This window comes from Hevea brasiliensis, chromosome 4, assembly GCF_030052815.1.
Source record: "Hevea brasiliensis isolate MT/VB/25A 57/8 chromosome 4, ASM3005281v1, whole genome shotgun sequence".
In the NCBI taxonomy this organism is placed as follows: Eukaryota; Viridiplantae; Streptophyta; class Magnoliopsida; order Malpighiales; family Euphorbiaceae; genus Hevea; species Hevea brasiliensis.
The window spans coordinates 10688430-10704196 of record NC_079496.1 but is presented as its reverse complement, the minus strand read 5'-3'; positions in this window follow the sequence as shown (position 1 = coordinate 10704196).

The following is a 15767-nucleotide window of genomic DNA, read 5'->3' as shown; positions in this document are numbered from 1 at the left end:
GTCTAAAGGACATGGACCACCCTCAAAAGAGAGATGGTGGTGGAATGAGGAAGTACAAAAGGCAGTGAAGAGAAAAAGGGAATGGTATAAGAAATTACTTAAATGTGATAATAATGAGGCATATGAACAGTACAAGATAGCAAAAAAAGAGGCAAAAAATGCAGTTAGTCAAGCAAGAGCACAAGCCTTTGAAAAGTTATATGAGAAACTTGAAACTAAAGAAGGGGAGAAAGATATTTATAGATTAGTAAGGAGGAGAGAAAGGAAATGTCAAGATCTCAATCAAGTTAGGTGCATTAAGGATAAAGAAGGAAAAGTGTTGGTAAAAGATGAGGACATTAAAGAAAGATGGAGAAATTATTTTAATGATCTCTTTAATAATAGTCAAAATGATAATAGCGTGAATATAGATTATAGAACAATAGAAAAGAATGTGAATTATACTAGAAGGATTAGATCTTTATAAGTAAAGGAAGCACTTAAGAGAATGAAAGTGGGTAAAGCCTATGGACCCAATGAAATACCAATTGAAGTGTGGAAGTATTTGGGAGATATGGGAGTGGAATGGTTAACTAAATTATTTAATAAGATTCTAAACTCAAAGAAAATACCTGATGAATGGAGGAAGAGTATTTTAGTACCTATTTTTAAAAATAAGGGAGACATACAGAGGTGCTCAAACTATAGGGGAATTAAACTCATGAGCCCTACTATGAAGTTGTGGGAGAGAGTTGTGGAGCATCGACTACGTCATGATACTTCTATCTCTCTCAATCAATTTGGTTTCATGCCCGGTCGTTCTATTATGGAAGCGATTTTTCTCATTAGAAGCTTGATGGAGAAATATAGAGTTGTGAAGAAAGATCTATACATGGTTTTTGTTGATTTGGAGAAGGCTTACGATAGTGTTCCAAGAGAGGTCTTATGGAATGTGTTAGAACAAAAGAGGGTATCTATTAGGTACATACAAGTATTGAAAGATATGTATGAAGGAGCAACTACTATTGTGCGCACAGTGGGAGGGGACACAAGACATTTTCTGATCTCAATTGGATTACACCAAGGATCAGCCATAAGCCCTTACCTTTTTACATTAGTTTTAGATGAACTGACGAAACATATACAAGAGAGTATTCCTTGGTGCATGATATTTGCGGATGATATTGTTATGATAGATGAGACACGAGAAGGAGTCAATAGAAAGCTAGAACTTTGGAGAAGTACTTTAGAGTCAAAGGGTTTTAAGTTAAGTAGAACGAAGACAGAATACATGCATTGCAGGTTCAGTGAAGGCCAAACTGGTGATAGGGAAGGAGTTAGTTTGAATAAAGTGATACTGCCCCAAAGTAATCACTTTAAATATCTAGGCTCAGTCCTTCAAGTAGATGGGGGATGTGAGGAGGATGTTAGTCATAGAATTAAAGCCGGATGGTTGAAGTGGAGACGTGCCATGGGAGTTTTATATGATCGTAAGATTCCCAATAAATTAAAAGGAAAATTTTACCGTACAGCCATACGACCGGCTATGTTATATGGTAGTGAGTGTTGGGCACTGAAAGAGTCGTATGCATCTAAGATAAGAGTTGCAGAGATGAGAATGTTAAGGTGGATGAGTGGCCATACTAGACTAGATAAAGTTCGTAATAAGAGTATTAGAGAAAAGGTAGGAGTTGTGCCAATTGAAGATAAGTTGAGAGAAGGGAGATTGAGGTGGTTTGGTCATGTGAAGCGTAGACATACGGAGGCTCCAGTTAGACAAGTAGAGCACATTAGGTTAGAGGATAGAAAGAAAAAAAAGGGGTAGACCTAAATTGACTTGGAGGAGAGTATTACAACATGACTTAGAAGTATTACACATTTCTGAGGATTTAACCCAAAATCGTTCAGAGTGGAGAAAGTGAATCCATATAGCCGACCCCAAATTTTTGGGATAAAGGCTTAGTTGAGTTGAGTTGAGTAGTTGAGTTGAGTTGTAGAATATGCTACTTTGCTTTATGAATCTAAATCAAAGAAATTCATGATAAGAGTGCCTGCTGTTTTGAAAATATCATTTTTTGGTTGCTTTATTGAGGCTGCTTTCTGTTGTTGTTAAATACTGTCAGAAGCAGAATATTTATTTAATTTTTGTGTTGACAGATTGAAATCATCTTGGAAGGGAGGGGTAGAACTTCAAGCACTGCATTTAATTTGATGCTCGAACAAGTAGCACCTTCAGTATCAAGTTTGAAAAAGTTGGCAGGTGAAGAGGTGGCAGGGCAAAGACACCGCGTAAGAGAATGTTTTATTTCAACTTAAAGATAAGTTAGATGTAGGAGTTGATGAAACTTTGACTTATACCGACGACATCATGCCGAAAAGAAAGATCATCTGATTTGGAATGACAACTTGTCATATCGTTAAATCAGTTCTCATTGTCAATCAGTGTTTTGTACTGATCAAAACATGCCCGAATTTGAGGGTTTTGTTATGGAAACAGATTATGAGCAGCCATGCACCTCCAAGGAGGGAATCAACTTTGACAAGTTGGACCTTCCACCAACTGGGCTAGGATGTGTGAGTGTTCTAGAGCAGCTTTGCAAGTCCACTTGTCTGCATACACCACTTCCCGATTTTTCAGCTGCATATAAATTACAAAAAGAACTAAATTTATACCATTCCATACCTGATGGACTTTTAGAGGGCATCGAACTGAGGAGCACCCTTTATATGAGTGGTGACAGGAATGAGCAACTTGGTAGCAGTTTCAGTTGCTTGTACCAAGAAGTCAACCATGCACTTCATGGTAGATTTCAATTCCTAATTTTGAATAATATTTTCCCTAGGATGTAATGGGTTTTGGAGCTTAGTCAAAACATAAAAATTGTTGAGTTATATCTTATAAAACTTTTGATACTATTTTCACTCAATTTGTAATTTTGGAGGCCAAATTATGGCATTTTTGCCAAAATTGATCAAGCATACTAAAGGAATAGTGTTTTGGTCAATTTCTGGGTTGACAGTTTTAGTGACTCAACTTGTGCTAACAATTTGACTTGGTTAAAGGCAAAACTGAGTCAAGTGGTCTTCATGAAAAGTGTAGCCTTATGTCTAAGCTTTCTATTGATGTAAATTTTAGGTCATTTGGACTAGTATAGAGAGTTATAACCAAATGAATACGTATTGTTTATTTGGTCATTTTCTGGGTTTCAGTGTTTGGTCATCCAGGTTTGGGCAGAGAATTGGTCATGTGACACCCCATACCCGTGTACAGTATACCCGAGTAAGTAATGCCACACGGTGTACCGGCACATTCTAATATACCTTAATTATTTTTTATCATAACTTTGAATATAACTTGTAAAATTATAACTCATTTAAGTCATTTATTGAAATCATAATTTATTTGAGGTTCCGAAAATTTTAAAGAAAATCCGGCAGAGTACCGGCTAAAAATGGAGAAAACAGTTCTTCGGAACCTGTGAAAAACACTTCCAATAAACAAATTCATTCATTCTCAACTCCAATATCATCACAAAACTCAATATCAAGATCTCAACATTTCAATTTTCAATTCTCATTCATCCATCACATGTAATGATCACATATAAATCACAAATAAACATTTACTTTTCCATTCACAAATACAATTTTCATAATTTACATAAACATCAATATACATTACACAAGTTTAATTTCATATGAGAAAATCAAAATTTAGTTACAAAATGTCAAAATGACACCTAGTGTCCTATCAATGCACTGCAGAAGTTGAGGTGACACGGACACTGAGCAGAACTGCAGGATAGACTCACCCAGTCTGCGGTCTACTGGGCTCACGATCTGTATCTCCAGTACCTACGCGTGGCAAAAGCAACGCGCTAAGCAATAATGCTTAGTGGTGCAATAATAAAATAAAAGAAAATAGCAAAAAAAACAAATATGTAGTGAATGTGTATGATTCCTTTGTTTAGTATGGGTATATACATTAATTCATTAACTTTGTTCACTTTCATTCATTTGGTTGCCCAAGTAACCTACACTAGACGACTGGACTGGATAACGGGTAAACTGGCACTGGGTATCTAGTACCTCGGGCTGTCACACCATCGGTCACATATGCATCTCCCGGTGTGCAATGTAGCGACTAACAAGCTATAAATACATCGAGCACAAGGCCAAATCTCAATACAAGGTCGAATGGCTAAAAGCCATAAAATCACGTAATGGCATATTGCCATGTGCAAGATCGCTAATCAACCCTATTGGCATGTCAAACTATCCAAACCAATCATGTTAGGTATACTAGGGCATTTGAAACTTTTAAATTCTTCAATTTGTGCATTTCAAGTTTTGATGTCACTATTCACCTCATTGGTCAACAAAAATGTTGACTTTTGGATAGAAAATAGGTGTATTGGTTTTAACACCCCAAACATACCACATTTTGTATTTAAAACTTGTTGGAATTGATTGCCATTTCCATTTCTCAACTTAATTCTAAGAGGCGTAAATTTCAATTTTTGAGACCCAACTTTACTGCTCCATTGGGCCTCACAGTTGGGAATTTGAGGAAATGACAAACATGAAAGTTGTTCCTTATTTTGTCTAGTTGAATTTCCTTTTTAAATCACTCCATTTGGAGTTTTGTAGCTCTAGATATGGTCCAAAACCACACCGGTGGCGGATTGCCAATCTGCAGATTGACCATATCTACAAGAATACAAACAAGAACTAGAGTCACTTGGTTGGATGGGTTCGGCCATAATTTGGGGTAGGTTCCTTCATAAAATTTGTTTGTCTATGTCTTAACTTGTTGTCTGTAAAAATTTCGTGTCAATTGACCAAATCTACGATGAGTTATGGCCAAATGAACAAGCATTACTGCTCATTTGGTCATTCTCGTAATCGATTGTGGTATCCGGATTGGGGCCAAGTTTTGGTCCTCTTGCTTTGGTCTTTTGGGCATGGTTTCTTCAAAGAAAATGTGCCATTATAAGCCTAGTTTCATGTCCAATTGGCCAAACACCAATTGGACCAACACAACAAGTTATGGCGGTCAAGTGGGTGAATTTTCGATCCCTCTCTTGTCCTAGGGCAGCCTACATCTTCACTTTGCAATCCTATTTTTCAGTCCAAATTGTGCTCAACTTACCTAAAATAGTCACTAATTGACCATTAAAATGTCCTCTAACAATTTCCTAAGCCAAGTCAATTTTTCACTTCTCAAAACCCTAATTCCCATATGAGTTTTCACAAATTCCTTATTCAACTCTTTCATTCTTTGTATATGTATATGTATATACTTTAAACATAAGCTATAGTTCACTCTAAGTCCATCAAAACAATCAGAATAATTCCTTCACAAGGGTCACTAAAATTCATAGTATATATACACATAATTCTTGTTCATTTTAGTTACAATTCTTACTCAATTCAAGTTACAAATCATAAAAATAAAGAGTTTTAAGTATCTAATGCACTAACCTTGAATAGGGCAAATTTTTTCCAAGTTAAATCTTCACTTTCCTTCACTTTCTAGGCTACCAAACACTCTCCCAAGATGAGTGGACAACTTTTAATGAAAGGGGTTTAGGGTTTATGGTGAAAAGAAGAGAGAAAATAAGCTTGATGGAAGTTGGCAATGGAGGTTGGCTATGGGCAAGGGTTTCGGCTGGAATGGGAAGAGGTGGCTGCTGGTTTTTCTTTTATTGTTTTAGTCTCAATTATCTCTTTTATTTGTTAGTCAAATGGTTACTTAATTGTGATTGGTCATAGTGTTCTTAATGACATCTCCATGATGTCATAAATAAGCTTTTTCCTCACTTTCTTTTCTTTCCTCCACTACTCATCTTCAATTTAATTTCTAGTAATGTTTATTCATATTTTATGTCATATTAATTATTTACTTAACTGGACAAGTCGGCCAAAAATCACCTCTGAAGGCGAAATGACCAAAATGCCCTCCGTTTGGCTTAACGGGTCAAAATTGTCTGTACCGATTGAAAAATTTTTCTATGTATTTTCTTGGCATTCTAATGCCATGGGAACCTTAATGACCCTTCTCTGGAGTTCCAAAAATTATTTTATAATTTTTTCCCCTGGTCTAGGGCTCCTCGTTGCGAGAACCGCAACTTCCCTCTGGTTTACCCATCGCTTGAGCACCGGCTCGTTTAACTTGGTTGTATTTTATTTCTAAAATTTTTACTAAATTTTTTTTATTAATATTTGAGTTAATTATGGTTTCTGACTTTAGTTCAAATATTTTTCCGGACGTTCTAGCTGTCCGGACCGACACTGGTCACCGGAACAGTAGAATGTACGGAATTGCTACCGGGAGGGTATTACAGGTCATGATTTTGATAAAATTTGGGTAGGGTTCCTTCTTGAAAAATGAAGGTTTTGATGTCCTAAAATACCTCCAATTGGCCTCATACCAATTGGGACAACCCAAAGGGAAATATGGCAATAAAAACCTACTGGATTCAACAACAACACAACCTGCAGAAAATTTACACTCCCAATTTCAATCTCCTCCTTCTTCCAAACTTCAAATAAGCATATATGGCACTTCTATAAGCATCAATCTCAACTCAATTAGGTCAAATTCATGCATTTACACAAGGTTCTCAATCATTTATGCAAACTCTAGGTTTCAAAGTTTCAAATTTACACAAACCCTACACAATCAACTCCCAACATTTCAACTCATTACACATTCTCATGGAAACATTTTTTTTATTACTTAAAAGCAACAAACTTCAAGTTCCATGGTTGCCAAAAATCAAGAATTCTTTCTTTCAAATTTTCTTTTCAATTTCATGCAAATTTTCACTTGATTTAGCATGATATTCATCTTAAAGAGGAGATTAAAAGTTTAAAGTACTAACCTTTTTGGGTGTCTTGCTAAACTTCAATTTTCTTGTTTCTTTTTTATATCTATAGCTTCCTTAGGGTGTAGGGAGTATTTTTTGTAAAGTGGACTATGGGTATTGGATGGATTGAGCTTGAGAAATCAAGCTTGAAAACTTGATAACAATGGAGGGAAATGAGAGCACGGGCAGCCGGCTATGTAGAGGGAGAGAGAGAGAAAGAGTGGAGAAGGATGTGGGTTGGTGGGGATTTGTCTCTTATGGCTATATATATATATGTGTGTGTGTGTGTGTGTGTGTGTACTTAAATTTAAATTTTTCATAAGCCTTTCTTTTCTTTTCTTTTCTTTTCTCTTCTTATTTCCCTATTTTATTTCATAAATTTTAATTTATGATAATTATTTTATTCTCTAAATTTTAATTTGACATTTAAGTCAAAATTCACCTCTGGAGTGAAATGACCAAAATACCCTTCATGGTGCATATCGGGTTATTTTTATTATTTTTGTACCAATTAATAAATTCTCTCAATTTTTCCTATATTTTTCTTTATATTTATTTCTTCAATTTATGCCTCCTCACTATAGTTTAGGTATAGTTCCAGACATTTTGACTGTCCGAACAAATATTAGTCGTCGAAACAGTAAAATGTATGGACTACCTATGGTGAGGGCGTTACAGTTAAAGTATGAAAACTATAATCTCTCAGATGATATGCTCTAATCCTGAACTAGGGGAGCCTTACCTCACATAAACTTTACACTATCAAGAAAATTATTAATTTTTGACAGGATGTGATATTTACATTATACAATAATTTTTAAATCAGTTTAGCAAATACAAAAGTAAAAAATGTGAGGTCAAAATTATAATATCATTTATTTATAATTTTTCATTTTTTAATGAAAAGAAGAATATAAAATTTTTTAAGAGAAAATAAATTATTAAAATTTAATTTAATTTTTTCTATCTCTTATTTTATAAAATAGACACATTACTGTCCACTTATTTGAACACATGGATGATCTATAGATCTTCTATATGTCAAGTTTTTCATCCTTTAGAGATAAATATAAGTGATGTTAGAGGTATACATGAAAACTGTGGGTTGTTATAATAAATTAAAGTTGGCCTCAATTCATTCAGTCTATAAGACTTAAACAATGCATGCATTAGGGTGAGAATTCAAGTCTTGTTAACAATCCTTTTTAGTCGGTGATTTGTAAACTCTACTATGATCCCTCGTTATGATAAGTGGTATGGCTTAACCCTGGACCGATAGCCTTCCCTCACTTAAACTTTTTGTTACAAAAAAGAAATTAAATTTGATGGATTATGACTACGTTACATAATAATTTACCCCCTTCAGCAAATACAAAATAAAAAAATGTGAAATGAAAATTATAATATAATTTTTTTATAATTTTTGTCTGTTTTTTTTAACATAAAGTAAAACAAATATAAATTTTTTAAGAGTAAAGAAATTACTAAAATTTTAAATTTTTTTATCTCTTATATTTTAAAATATGCACTTAGTTAGTTATTAATTTGAACTTGTGATAATCTATACATTCGCCATATGTCAAACTTTCATCATTTAGAGATAGATAACCTTCTCTCACTTAAACTTTACACTATAAAAATTTATTTACTATAACGAAATGTAATATTTACATTATACAGTAATTTACAAATCTCTTCAACAAATATAAAAGCAAAAAAAAATTGTGAGATAAAATTATAATTTCAATTATTTATAATTTTGTAATTTTTTAACAACAAGTAAAATAAAATTTTTAAGAGAAAAGAAAATATTAAAATTATTTAAATTTTTTATTTCTTATGTTATAAAATTGACACATTGCTAGCTGCGTATTTGCACACATGGATGATCTATAGATTTGTCATATGTCAAGTTTTCATCCTTTAAAGATAAATATAAATGATGTTAAAGATATAAAAACTGTGGGTTGTTGTAATAAATTAATGTTACTCTCAATTCATCGAGGGTTACTTAATTCAGTCTTTAAGACTCAAATAATACACTCACTAGGGTGAGAGTCCTAGTCTTTCTAATAGTCCCTTTTAATGGGTGATATATAAATTTTACTAGAATCATTTATTAAGGTTGGTGGTACGTCCTAACCTATACTGATATCCTCTCCTCACTTAAAACTTTTTGTTAGAAAAAAAAAATGACAGATAAATGATATTTACATTGAATAATAATTTACAAATCCCTTCAACAATTGCAAAATAAAAAATGTGATATAAAAGTTATAATATCATTTATTTATAATTTTTGTTTGCTTTCTTAACATAAATTAAAAACATATAATTTTTAAGAGAAAAGAAATTATTAAATTTTTTTTTTTATCTCTTATATTATAGAATAGACACTTAACTAGCTAAACTAGCTACTAATTTGAATATATGAATAATCTATAGATTGGCCACATATCAAATTTTTATTGTTTAGAAATAGATATGTGTGATATTAATGTATAAAAACTATATAATCTCTCTGGTGGTATACTCTAACTTTGAACTGTGGGAGACTTCCCTTACTTAAACTTTACACTATCAAAAAAATTATTAATTCTGACGAAATGTATATTTACATTATACAATAATTTACAAATCCTTTAAACAAATATAAAAGTAAAAAAATGTGAGATGAAAATAATAATATCATTTATTTGTAATTTTTGTCCATTCTCTTACCAGAAAGTAAAATCATATTTAAGAGAAAAGAAATTATTAAAATTTTAATTTTTTTAATCTTTTATGTTATAAAATCTATTGATTTGAACATATGGATAATCTATAGATTCACCATACATATCAATTTTTAATCTTTTAGAGATATACATATGTGATATTAATGTATGAAAACTATAATCTCTTGAACTGTGGAGTTTCTCCTCACTTAAACTTCATACTATCAAAAAAATAATTATTATTTATAAGTGATTGTGATATTTAATTACATTATATAATAATTTACAAATCCCTTCAATAAATACAAAAGCAAAAAAGTAAGATGAAAATTATAATATTATTAATTTATAATTTTTGTCTATTCTCTTAATAGAAGGTAAATTTACATTTAAGAGAAAAGAAATTATTAAAATTTTAATTTTTTTATTTCTTATATTATAAAATATAGGCTATTAGCTGGCTAATATTTTTACATATGGATAATTTATAGATTAGCCATATTTCAATTTTTCATCTTTTAGTGATAAATACATGTGATGTTAGAGGAATAAAGACGATAATTCCCCAATTTATTAGGTTGAAATATACCGTAATCTTGAATTGGGGAGCCTTCCTCACTTAAACTTTTTACTATAAAAAAATAATTAATTTTGACTGATTGTGATATTTACATTACACAATAATTTATAAATTCCTTCAACAAGTACAAAAGTAAAAAATGTGAGATGAAAATTACATTATCATTTATTTGTAATTTTTGTCTGTTCTCTTAACAAAAGTAAAAACACATTTAAGATTAAGATTTAATTTTTTTTTATCTCTTATATTATAAATAAATAACTGTCTACTAATTTAAACATATGCATAATCTATAGATTTGTCATATGCTACTTTTTCATCTTTGAGAGATAGCATATGTGATGTTATAGAGGTATGAAAACTATAATCCCTCAATGAGTCTGATGATATATGCCTAATCTTGAACTAGGTGAGCCTTCTTTCAATTAAGCTTTTACTATAAAATAATAATTATTAATTTTGATGGATTGTGATATTTACATTATATATAGTTTATAAATCTCTTCAACAAATACAAAAGTAAAAAATGTGTTATGAAAATTGTAATATCATTTATTTATAATTTTTCATATGTCAAATTTTTATTATTTGAAGATAAATATAAGTGATGTGTTAATGTGTGAAAACTGTGGATGATAAATTAAAAGCTGACTTCAATATATTGAGAGGAGATATTACCAAACAAACTTATGTATTCGTCCAAATCTATTCGCATTTTGTTCACATTATGGATGCTTATTATTGCCATCATCACCGTGCAAATTACAATGATTGATTAATTAACGCTAATATTTACTTTACTATTTTATAATAAATTAAATTTTAGCACAAATATAATTTTCTTTTACCTCACAAGTCATCATTTTAAAAGCTAAAAAGTGTATGTTAATTAGTTCCATAGTCTAATTTATAATAGCAATAAATTTTATTATTATTATTATTATTATTATTATTATTATTATTATTATTATTATTATTTTGTGAAATAGTAGTAATTATTAAAACTAATAAATTAAATATATACAGATAATTTCATCAAAAACTCACCTTTAGGTTCTCTTCTTTCTCCATACATATTATTCCAGCTAGCTCTTAATGATTTAGATGGAGAATATATAATTTTGAACTTGGTTGTACAACGGGGATGGTTATAATTTGTTTTGAAAATAATATGATTTTGAATTTTCTAAAGTTCTGATTATTGATGAGTATATGCAATTGTTTTCATAACTTTAAAAAAAAAAAATCAATCCCAAAAAATGATTTCCTTACATATATATATATATATATATATATATATATATATATATATAATTAAGAATAAAAAAACAAACTATGGTTTATTTTCAATTATTAGGATGAAATAGAGTAGGAGCAAAACAATTAATTAGATAATTTTTATTTTATACAGATATATGTTGCACCTCGCCTCTCGCCTCTCTAACAAGTGAGCTATGGTAGGTTTCTGATTATTAATCTATTTTGTTTGATTTCTGATTATACATGTTTATTATGCATAAAAAGTCAATATTACAAATAACAGTTTATTACAAATTTTTTATTTTATTACAAACAATATATTTTTAATTAAAACAAAAAAGTAAATTTAACAGAACTAGAAAAGGTAATTAATTAATTAATTAATAAACATTATGAGGTGTGAGTACAAAGCACGTACATATTTTTTTAATCAAAACACATGAAAGTAAAAACACTTTTAATCGATAAAAAAAATAGAAAAAAAAGGTCACTTGATTTGACCTAATACAAAATGTCAAAAAATACTCAAAATTACTATATTAAGGCTTTCACGGACTAGCATTTAGGTTAAAAAAAAATGGTGAGAAATATTTTTCTAATTGAATAAAAAATAAAATTATTTTTAAGAAAAATTATTATAATTTTTTAAAGAAATTATATTTTATTTTTTAAATTTTAAAAATTTTATTAAAATGTAAAAACACTTATATATATATGGTATAAAAATATTACATTAATTCAAGTTACTATCAAACAATTGAAAATATTTTTATGAAAAATTATTTTAAAAATATTTTCTATGAAAAATATTTTTTTTATATATAAATTAGTTTATACAAAATAAATGGAGTCTAATATTATAAACAATTAATTTACGGTGTATCCAAGATTGATGAATATATATATATATATATATGAAAATAATTTAACTTTCAATTAAGAGACGAAATATATGGAACAGCACAGAGAGGATTTGAAATCAATCTTTTTTTTTTTTTTTTTTAAGTTTATCAGTGTAGCACAAAGAGAGAATTTGAATAATAAATGTGCTACTATAATAAATTATTAACTTGTCTCATTTATCATATTTCAAAAGAAAAACATTTATGTTATTTACAGATTTTCATTCAAAATTCATCTTCTGGTCCAGATTCTTTCTAATCATTTTACTTTGATCTAAAATGATGGAAATTTTCTAGTTTTATTATTCATGGTAATGGATTTCTTTGGGATGTGGATAAAAAAACGTAAGAGTTAAAAAAAAAAAAAAAAACTCCAAAAATATTGACTTTGACCTAGACCCACCAAACATGAACTTTGGCCCTACCAGGTGATTTTACAGTGAAATGAATTGTGGTTCATGTGAGCAGATTACATGGAATGATAAGTTACTATAAAATTAATATATATTAATATATAAGTGATTATAACTATTAAAATCACTTAAAAAAAATTGTATGCACAAGACCAGTACGTGCCAATAGCCAATGTGATTCGCATCATGCATTGCATTCTTCCAGCTCATGCTGAAATCTCTGATGATGCTAAGGAAACCATCCAAGAATTGTTATAAATAGCTTGTATGTTAGACAGTATAGAGAAAGAATTTCTATATTGTTAAAATATAAGGGAATGACAAGAGTGAAATATGTATAGAATTATATATATATATATAATTCAATATATATTATTCTATTATGACACTTAACACGTATATGTGTGAAATAAAATAATTATGATATTGTAATTTTTCGTAAATAAATTATGAACAAATGTGTTTATTAACAAGTAGATGTGTCTATTAATAGACAGACATGTCAATTCTATACAAACAGTCACAACTATTTGTATAGATGTCTGTTAATAAACAGACATATCTATTCTATACAATAGTCATAACTATTTGTATAGGTAGCTTTTAATAAACAGACATGTCTATTACACAAATAGTTGTATCTATTGGAGATAGACAGATGTAGAATCTAGTAAAGGTGCCATGACTTTTTATTCTTTATAAATATGGATGAGTTTTTTCAATCCAGATATACTACTTCTACTTCTTCTTCTTTTCTTTTAGTCTCTCTAAATTCAATTCATATAAAAAATTCTTAAGAGAAATCTTTAGGAGTTGCTATCTGCAGATTTCAGGCTTTATTGTATCCTGGAGGTATATTGCCATAACCTTACAGCAATCTAGTGTGGGCAATTAATACCTTAAAGATAGTGATTTATCACGTCTCAAAGCCTATTCTACACCCACTGCCTCAACAATTTTAAGGTATTAATCGCAATAGAGTCTAAGGCTGTTTCCGTGATGAATCAAGAGTTCGTGAAACTTGATCATTTTAAGGAAAAAAATTATGTTCACTGAGAAGGTGAAAGCAGATCAAGAAAAGAAGATGAATTGCCATGCCTAGGTCATATTCTCAATAACTCATCAGATAGGCTATAAGATTTGTTTACCTCTGTCAAGTCTCCAAAGGAAATCTAAAATTCGTTAGAATTCGAATATAATACAGAAAAAAAAGGTATGGATAAGTTTCTCATTATAAAATATTTTGAATTCTAAATACTTGATAATATGCCTGTTATGGATAAGTCCATGAGTTGCATATCTTTGTTTCAAAATTTCAGGATTTGAAAGTGGTAGTTCCTAAATCATAGCAATTAGGAGGAATAAGAGCACATCATACTTCTAGTTTGAATGATTATAGGAAGAAATTATTGTATGCCACATACGACTTTTTTCTTAAATAGATTCAGAAATACATACACATTAAAAGTTTTTTATGTGATAATTTATTTTATGTTGATGACATGTTTATAATTAGAAGAAATATAAGGTTATATTATGATGCTCAAGCTCATTGTGGATGTGTTAAAAAAGATAATAAGATTTATGTGCATAAGTCGAAAAATACTTTTTATATGCATAAATCCTAATTCATATTGATTGTGTCTATCACTAACTAGGTGGGGATATTGTTAAAATATTAGTGATAGAAAAATTTGTCTCATTTCAAAAGAGTTATGTCTGTTCATTAAAAGATATCAAAATGAACTATTTATTACCGATAATTATATTTGTTTTAAAAGGTGTAAATGAGCAAATGTAATTGTTCTAAGAGATACAAAGTGAATTGTTATATCTATTGTAAAATGTATAAGTAAATAAATATAATTATTCTAAGAGATACAAAGTGAATGGTTGTATTTGTTCTAAAAGGTATAAGTGAATGGTTGTATCTGTTCTAAGAGTTATAAGTGAACGGTTGTATACGTTCTAAGAGGTATAAGTAAACAGATGTAATTATACTAAGAGATACAAAATGAACAGTTGTATCTGTTGTAAAAGGTATAAGTGAACAGATGTAATTATTCTAAGAGATACAAAGTGAACGATTGTATCTGTTGTAAAAGGTGCAAGAGAATAGATGTAATTGTTATACTAGATACGAAGTGAACTGTTGTGTTTATTCTAAAAGGTGTAAGTGAACAGATATAATTATTCTAATAGATACAAAGTAAACTATTGTATATGTTTGAAGAGATGCAAATGCTTTATAAATAGTAGTTTGGAACAAAAATCTATTAACTTTTCTTTTTTGTCTCTTCTCTTCATTTTTACCTACAATCAATATTATTATTCTTTAATTTATTCTTGGGAGAATTTTAAAATTACTGTCTAGATTTATATTTTGGTTATTATCCTTGAGGGATCTGCCAAAACTATCTAGCTGTAACATAGTGGGGGTTTTACTCTTTGTCAATTTTATTATATTAAGGGAAGCAAATACTCCATATGATATTTATTGTAAATTGACTGGAAATTTTGGTAGAATAATTACTCAAATTGAGTATACTAATGCTATTGATAGCTTAATATATGTTATGTATTACACTATACCTAATATTGCTTTCGCAGTATTTAAATTATCAAGTTATACTAGTAATATTAGTATGAAATACTGGAAAGAAATTTCAAGGTTTGGATATTAAAAAAAAAAAAGAATTATAAACTATAGATTATTCTGTGATAAATTTCCAAATGTGCTAAAATCATATAAAGAGTTGTATTCATGCAAAGAGTTGTGTCTCTTGGCCAAAAGATGTAACTAAATAAAAAGATATAATTCTTCTTATAAGTTACATATATGAAGAGATGAATTTATTGGCCAAAAGGTTGATACATTTTGAGTAGTAGATATAGGAGCCTTACAAGTCATTTGTAAGAAGTGACAAAAGGACAAATGAGTATGCATTTGTGTGTATGTGCAAGTTTAGCTTGGTTCTTTATTGTTGGATACTCTCATTTTAAACAAGTTATGGAGTAATTTATTTCTACAAATAAGGTACAAA